The sequence below is a fragment of the Mauremys reevesii genome, linkage group 12 (assembly GCF_016161935.1).
Source record: "Mauremys reevesii isolate NIE-2019 linkage group 12, ASM1616193v1, whole genome shotgun sequence".
Lineage (NCBI taxonomy): Eukaryota > Metazoa > Chordata > Testudines > Geoemydidae > Mauremys > Mauremys reevesii.
Genome location: NC_052634.1, coordinates 4084377 through 4093360, shown reverse-complemented (window position 1 = coordinate 4093360; position 8984 = coordinate 4084377).

Genomic DNA, 8984 nt, shown 5'->3' with positions numbered 1-8984 from the left:
GACCTTCCCCCTGTAGGGCATCATTTCCAATCTAGAGCAGGGCCTAAAATCTTTACCCTCTGCCAATGATCACGTGGCCCATCGGGACCGAACCCCCTCACCTTCTAGCTCATACTCCAGGAGGCCTTCCCGGCTCTGTGGATCTGTGGAGCGCTTGGTCTCCAGGATCTTCTCTCTGGCACCTTCCCTCCAGAACTAAATTCATGCAGAAACAAAAAACAGAAACCCCCCAAAGAGCCTTTACCTGCAGCTGTCTCTCGCCGCTCGTTACCGCCGGGCTAGTGCTTAGCTCCAATTGCCCATGAAATGCTTCCACTGCTATTAAGGAAATGAAGAACATCAGACAGGTTTTGAACCATCCTCACCCAGCCCCTTCCACCAGTGGGAACAACCTCTCTGTCTTGACCTCCCCTAATTTCAACTGGGAGGCGTTTCCCCAGAAAGTGCGTTCACAGACGCCTGTGGAGTTTTCTCTGCTCCCAGCAGCTGGCGGAGGCATTCCAGCTTCGCAATCCAGCGAGAGGGGCAGGTGAGGTGCACCCGGGGTCCATTCCCACCCATGCCTAGAACTGCAGGTACCTCCCAGTCCTTTCTGCCCCACGGGACCTCGGCTTGCTAACCCTTGGCATCTATGGAAACATCACCCCCTAGTGGTAAGTCCTGCCTTTGACAGGGCCAAGCAGCATCACCAACGGCCCGCAGCTCCCAGGCACAGATTTGGCAAAACACATCGAGACATGCTTAGTACTAAGTACATGCTCAAGTCCATCCATAGTCAGCCAAGTCCTTAAGCACGTGCATTGTTGCCATCAGTCGTCAGAGCAAGGGGAACTGGGAGTCCAGACTCCTGTGTTCTATTCCCAGTTCTACCATTGAGTGTTCTCAGGCAAGTCACTTAAAATCTCTCTGTTGCATGATTTATTGCTCTGTTAGATGGAGCCCACAAGCTACCTGCTCCCAAGGAGCGAGCTGCAAGACTGGGGAGCATTCACAATGCAGCTGGAACTCAAATACACTTTTTTCCCTTTGTAGGTACACATCTAAAGTGAGTGTCTTCTGCTCTCCAGGCAAAGTGCTTGACTGTAACAATGGCGGCCAAATGCTAGCAAAATATCCTGTTTGGGATGAGGAGGTGACCTGAGCATTCTCTTCCATCTGTGATTCTCATTGGCTTTATTCATCTCTCCGAGGGAGTGTGATTGTGACAAGTGTAATGGGTCCAAATTCATAGCAGCAGCATTTTGAAAATAAGATTTTATTAGAGCAATAAGAAAACTGCCCCATGTTGTGCTCCTAGCCTTATAATATGCATTACACAGAGCGCTGCTTTTTAAAAAAAAACAACAGTAACACACTTATAACTGTCCCCTCCAGGCAGCCAAGAACTTTGTGCTGCTGCTAATTAATCAATGAAATATAGTGGAATGGTGAAAAAGTCCCATCTTCCCTCCCAGGGCGATGCTGGTTATTTATTTCCCCTGTTTATTTTTATTATAAGGCTAGGAGCTCCCCAGCGGCTCCACCCCAACTCTTCCCAGAACCCAACGCACAACCAGTCTGCCCTGTTGCTGGCCTCTGATGCTGAGTTACTGTCTCAATGTACAGTACCAATGCAGAGAGTAAAGCATTTCATCCAGTACAAACAAGACTCTGGCTGGCTCGTAATAAGCCATTCCTCCACGGCATTAGTTCAGTGTCTGCTTTTCCTCCTTTGACCCAGGCAGGTCCATTTCAACTAGTGGGAAGATCTCACCTGTCTACATCCCCATTCAGTGCTTGTGGGTAAAGAGCTTCAAATGCTAACAAATGACATTGCAAAAGCTGTTACATTTAAAGTGGAGTTTTCCCCACTTCTGTAAATATCACCATGCCAGGAGCCGGCGTGGCAATCATTTATCAGAGAGCTATTCCAAGGAGATTAAACAGAATTCAGTGTGGAGGAGACACCCTCTTATGCCAAAGCATAGATCGTGATTGTCTAAACTGAGAAATGCAAACTGTGGGAACTTGCACCATTGCTGACTGTCACTTTCCCAGACAGCTTCTCAGCACTGCATTATCAGGGTAGCAGCTAACCATTCATTTGTTTAGAAACAACTGTTCTAGTTGGTTAGTTCATGGAAATATTTTCATTTCTTAGTACATTAAACATAAAAAGTCTTCTTATTAAATTTTGGGGCCCAATTTGAAATTGATTTTGAACTTTTAGCCTCAGAAGCACCATTCAGAACAGACATTATGAGCAGGAAAAATCCCTGGGATCTGGAAAGATCCCACCCTTAATGAAACACAACGTTCTTTTGCCCCTAGGGTTTTACTTGGTGCCGTCTCCAAGCCCACCAATTCCCATCTCTTGGTCCTCGGACCTGTACAGATGCTTCAGCCATTTCTCACTGGTACCCCCAGCATCTAAAGGGTTTCAGATACTTGTGGTGTGCCCATCTCTCTCCACTGAACTCAAGGAGACTTCTCACAGGGTAAGACCCTCTTGAACCTGATTAGGATATCAAAATCCAGCCCTTACTGATGAGCCTCTGTGTCTACACTGCAGCTGGGAGCACGCCTCCCCGCATGGGTACAGGGACACCCAGCAAAGACAGCAGTGCACTCTCTTATCGATCATGCTTCCAGTTGTGAGACTGGGATTTTGGGGCAGCCCATTCTGCACTGGGTGGGGGTAGTGGCACACTGACTGGGGGTGAGGGTCCCTGGCTGGTCCAGCTGAGCGATGAGCCTGGTAAGTTGGTACAGCTGCTTTAAAAGATAGGAAACTGCTAACTATTCTCTTGGTTGCACTGTTCTCCTTTACAATGGGCCGAGACAAAGCTTCTGAAGCCAGCGGCAGTGCCTTTCCCCACCAGGTTCACAGTTGCTTTGCCCCTTTGTAGCAGACTGTCTGCCATGGTGCGGCAGGCAGGTTCTCGTCCTGGTTCTCTCACACCCGCAGTCCGGCAGAAAGAGATCCCGTTGATTAGACTAGGGGTCGACAACCTTTCAGAAGTGCTGTGCCGAGTCTTCATTTATTCACTCTGATTTAAGGTTTCATGTGCCAGTAATACATGTTAACGTTTTTAGAAGGTCTCTTTCTATAAGTCTATAATATGTAACTAAACTATTGTTGTATGTAAAGTAAATTAGGTTTTAAAAATGTTTAAGAAGCTTCATTTAAAATTAAATTAAATTAAAATGCAGAGCCCCCTGGACTGGAGGCCAGGACCTGGGCAGTGTGAGTGCCACTGAAAATCAGCTTGTGTGCCGCCTTCGGCACGCGTGTCATAGGTTGCCTACCCCTGGATTAGACTCTGTGATGGAAGAGGCGCCTAACAAGCCAGACCTGGGGGGCTGGATGGCTCAGGCACCCAGTGATGGGAGACAGTGCATTGTATCTTCAGATACCTGTCTAGATTCAGCCCTCCCTGGTACAGACCAAAGCTCATTCTTTACGATTGGTGGCTGATGTAAAATGAGTCTGATGGTCCCCTAAGCAGTGGAGAAGGTTCCCAAGTTACCAGCTGGCACCAACTGAGGCCCAGCCCTCACTTGCAAAGTTGCAGTCTCAGTAGAGGAATCAAGGACTGAGTTGCCATGAACACTGACCCGCCCTCTTGCAGGCGGCATTGCAAGAGAGAGCATGGTTTGCTCTGGATCCCACAGGCACAGAAGCCACGTGTAATCCGACAGAACGGAGCCTGATTCTTCACATTGCTTTGGTTTGTGCACATGAATACAGCCCTGTGGCTTTCCCATCACAGAGTACATGACTGAAGCCATGTAAGCCACCCATCTGCGAGTCCACCTCTATTTATGGTGAGTTATTTACCTAAGGAGACATTTATGTGGTCATAATTAGTAAGACAATGCAGCACCGAGGCGTTTATGATAGCCTGGTTCTTAGCACAGAGCAAAACCATCAGTATCTGAAATGACCCATGACAGAGATTTGATTAGTGAAATGTGTAACTGAGCTCCCAGCTCAGCCTCACACTGAAAATCAGCTTCCAGCCTCCGCAGATCAGATCAGGGAGGTGATGTACTTAAGTTTGTGCTTCATTTGGCAGGGCCATAACGCTGATTTAGTTGGGGGTTGGTCCTGCTTTGAGCAGGGGGTGGGACTAGATGACCTCCTGAGGTCCCTTCCAACCCTGATCTTCTATGAATCACAGCAAAGTCTTACTCAGGGGCTGCGTGGGCCACACCGAGCCTGTGGGCGCTGCATCCCAAAACACAGGTGCAGTAAGTAATACAACCACACAGAGGAACAGCAGCAAGGGAAGGAGAGGTTAAGACGCAGGGAAGCAAGGGGACAGGAGGTGCTTCTGGCTGAGATTTCAACAGAGGAGACCGAGGCGCATAGGGAGAGCTTTCCAGATGCCGGGAGGTACCGAGAAGGTTCTCGCACTTGGCCGAGCGCACCTTTGTTCTCCACTAGGGCTGGATTGGATAAGAGGCCGTCTGCCTGCTGCTGCCCCAGCTGCTGAGCGTGGGCCCTTCACCCGAGGGAGAGAGGCGTGTGTGCTTCAGAGGTGGGATCCCAGGGCAGGCCCCCCGGCAAGTGAAGAATCGGCGCCAAGACGACCCAAGGGAGCAGCATCAAGAGGACACAGGCAGGCTTGTGCCAGCCTAGTTCCTAGTACCTGGAGGGAGCCTGCTAGATCGCCGGGGTCACCCTCGGCAGCTCCAGCAACCCGTGCAGGCAGCACGGAACTTTGACTCTGCACGCAGCCTAGGGTTTATTTCCAGTCTCGGAGCATCAAATCACAGCAGACGTGCAGTCCTGAGGAGTCTGAGGTTCCCTAGCAGGCGGCGGGGCCAGACAGGCTTTGCAATAATGTTTTATTGATTTTGAGGCCTCGAACACGCTCTGAAATGGGAGTCCTGGCAACCTTGAGACAGGCTCCTTCTCTGCTCCCGCTGCTCAGGGCAAGTGGTGGCTCTGCCCGGTTGCCCACTGCCCTGGTCTGTGCTTGGCGAGTGCTGAAGGGGTGCTCAGGGAGAACTCCATTGCCAGGGTGCGATGTTTGGCTAGGATCTTCAGTCCCATAATCCCCCCCCCAGAGGGACCATTGGGCCCACCCATCCCTCATTAATGTTGGCCAAGTGCCAACAATGTGCTCGATGCTGTACAAGGCAGACGGCCTCTGCCCCAAGGAGCTCACACATGGCACTGCCAGTAGTGGCAGGATTCAGGAGCTGGGTCGTAGGGGCTTGGGAGCTGCAGTCCCAGGAAACACAGCGGTGAGGTGGAGGGATACACATGCATCCAGAGCTCTCGTAAGGAGCAATTACAGCAGAGGAGAAACTTTCAATGCAGTGTGCTCATCACTAGGACAACCCAGGGGGTCAGTGGACCCCAGAGACAGGCCCAAGGTAGCCAGGGCTCCAGCCTGGTGTTCAGATCCTCTGAAAACATCTACCCTGCACACTAAGCCTGGGCACTGACACAGGTTTCAGCTCGAGCCCCTTGCCCTGCCTTTCCATCCACACACATAACCTGCCTTAGGTCAGCAGGCACTCAGGACCAGGGGCCTAGGACCCGGCGTCCAGGTCCTGCAGAGACTCGGGTCCATTTTGCAGTGTGGACACAGCTCAAGCTGCAGACCTGAGTCAGAGTCAGCACAGTGCAGTATGGATGTATTATTCCGGCTGTGGGACCCGGGTCCAGCCTTTGGAAACCCAGCTTTGCGATGCAGTGTGGACATGCAAGCACGTGCTTGGAAACACTGAGTCCACGGAGCTGGGCGTAGCATGCCATGTAGACGCACCCAGAGCTGTATGTTCAGATCAGCATCATTGTCCAGATGCAGCTCAACGCAGGCCAAGGTAGTGCCCTCACTTCTCCTGCTTTGGGACACGCTCCCCACCCCAGGCTTCACGCTCAACTGGCTGGATTCAGGCTGGCAAATGAAGCGTGGTTTAATGAATGAATAATATGAGCAGATACAGGGCATCAGGTGGTGGAGTCAAGGCTTGGTTGGCATCTGTCAATCACTATCAATGCAAGTAATGAGCCATCAATACCACCCTTCCTCCCCTGCAACAGCTTAGCCAGGAAAGCTGCAAGTGCAGCTGGAAGGCTGAGAAACCGACATGCTGGCAGCCCAGAGAGAAAGCAAAAACCCGAGAGTCAAGGTTCCTTCATGTCCTACTCCCCCTGCACATCCGCTATGGGCAGCTGCCGGCATTTGCCAGGCAGGGTCGTTTTCCTCCATGCCACATCGGAGATGTATCACGAGCCCGTTGGTTGAGAGCAGCCGCAGCCAGTGCTCCTGAGGGGGCAGCATTGACCAGCATGTTGAACTATGGATCCCCCAGGCTTGGAGTGTGGGGTGTGTTTGGCTGGGAGGGGTCAAACTGCCTCACCCCATTCCCTCTTCTCAGAAGCAGAGCAAATGACAGGGTGGGCCAGGAACTCCAGAGTCAGAGCCACCTGCCACTGCAGAGTAAATCATTACCAGGAGAAATTTGAACAGACGTTCAGTCCCTGGCTAGGCCACCTGCCCCAGCCAGAAGGAGTCACTGCAGGATCTGCAAAGCCCCTGCTTCGTGCTTCTCCTCAGCCCCAGGCAGGACCCAATGGCTTCTCCTCCATTTCACTGGATTCTGGGGTTTATCCAACCTCCTGGTTAAAGCAGAGCTCACAGAATGCAAATCCTCCTGGGGATTCCCTGACGCCTACTTGGTTCCGAACAGCTCTGCTTGAAGCTTCCTTCTTGTGGTAGATGCTGCTCAGCTGGTGGCTTCCCCCTGATCCGTGGGCAAACACTGCCTGTCACCAGTGCTCCCCTCCACATGCAGCGTCACCGGAGACAGGTGCCTACGTGCGACCATCCTAAAGGGGCTCCAAGCAGGCTGGGGCAGGGTAGCACGTTGCCACCACAGCAGCTTCAGCCCACAGTCTGAGCTCAGCTCCTGTTGTCTGGTATTGATTGGCTAAAACAGCCCCAAGCACCTAGATGAGTCCAAGGCCATTTGTGTGTCTGCAGGAGCACTGGAGCCCTGAAATTTCCCCTGCCCTGTGGGAACGCCAGCCAGCTCCCTAAGCTAAATTAAAGGCTTAACAGCGCAGCAGATCCTCCCCTGCCCGATATCCTTCAAAAACCTATTAGCTTTTATGGGGAGCTGTCTCCATATAAACAAGAAATGGCTCCGTGCTCTGCAATTTACAAACTACTGCTAGACCATGGGCTCATTTTTAAACTTCCCCATTCCCCTGTCCTTCCTCAAGCCCCTTGCCTCCGGCTCTCCATCTCCTGCAGAGTCCCACCTTCTGGGAAGCAGAGAGGCTGCTTGATTCCCTTTTCAGGGCTGCTGCCCTTTTAAACTATGACCCAAGCAATGTTACTGCCTTGGTGGTCAAAATCCCTCTTGGCTGTGGCTAGACTGTATTCAAGATAGAGCTAGCAACAGGCTAGGTAGAGTGTAATGCAAAGGGTTACTGTACAGGTACCTGAGGAGTGTGGGGCTGAATGGGGTCTTCAGCAGGCACCCTATAAATAGGGAGCACTGAGGGGATCAGAGGGTAAAACTATATGGATGCTGGCTCTGCCACTCAGGAAATACGGAGTTTACTTCTCTGGCCTGCAGTCACTGTTACACAGAGTCTCTGTTTATTTTCTCTCGGGCCTTACCATGGAGCTATGGTCAGAAGAGTGACTATGTACAAAGGCCTCTTATTCTGCAGACAACTCTCTGCATAGCCAGAGCCTGCTGCCACAGCTAAGGCCTGTGTTTCGTTTCACTGCTGGCTGTAGGGCTGGTACTGCTAGGGAAGAGCAGGCTAAATTCTGTTCCATCCCCACTTGCAGGGAGCGAGGCACCAGTGGTTCCACCCACTGCAATTCCACAGGTTACAGAGGCAAACTTGGCCCCTGGGCTCTTTATCCCTGGTGGGGATACCCAAGCCTGTTTTGCTTTAATCCCAGCTGGACTGTGCATGGCTGCAGGTGGGAGTTTCCCTTGGAAATTTGATCAAGATGTTATTGTGAGATAAATACAGAACTGCAGGGTGCCCTTTCCTGGTCAATTTTCAGAGCAGATCCTCACTTTAAAGTTTAAACTGATCTTGCTGGACAAATATTAGGCCTGTTTTTGCATTTCTGTAGCTCCTTCAAATGCTTTATGGGCCTTGCAAAGTGCCTTGCAAGCCATTGATTCATCCTCAGCTCGTTAATGTGAGCTGCAGTACCAGAGGCAAGTAATTAATCCTATTGTACACATGGGGAAACTGAGGCACAGACAGGGGCTGTAACTTGCCCAAGGTCACTGAGCAAGTCTGTGGAGCAGGCTGGGAATGGAGCCAAGGCATGACTATCTATCCACTGCTCTAACTATTCCATCATACTCCTCCCCCATATGAGACAAAACAATGAAAACATGAGGCAGTTGGGAGGCTTATAACATTGAGGTGCATTGGCAGAGCTTTGTCAGAGCTTTGTCAGACTGGCATAGCAGGGGTGGGGCATAGGTCAGGACAGAGGTACATCAGCAGAGCAGGGAATGACCGCTGTACAGCCATTGCCTGCTCTGTACCAGACTTTACCTCGATCGCCCTTTAGAGCAACCCTTTTACAAGAATCAAATTCACCCAAAAATTTGGAAAGAGGAAAAAAAGTTATAAGAAAACAGTGGAAGAAATGTGAGGATGCTAGCAAATTTAACAAGTGCTTCAGCTGTTCTTCAGGTACTCTCCAAAGGGGACTAATAATTGGAGCCATTCCACACAGAAGCTCAAGGACGGTCATTTCTGAGATTATATGCAAAAGTAAACAACATGCTATGTTCCATCGCTGAGAGCTGTGGGGGCCCGAGGAGAGATTTTAATTCCAAGTGAATTCCATATTTTATGGCGGCTGGGGGCTCTAAAACAAATGTGAGGGGAGGAAAACTAAAGACAATCAAGATCATGACCTGCCTCAGTCAGAAATCTTGAGCCTGATCCTCACACTGAAAAGCTGACAAGAAAAAAAACCTCTGCAGCATTGGGA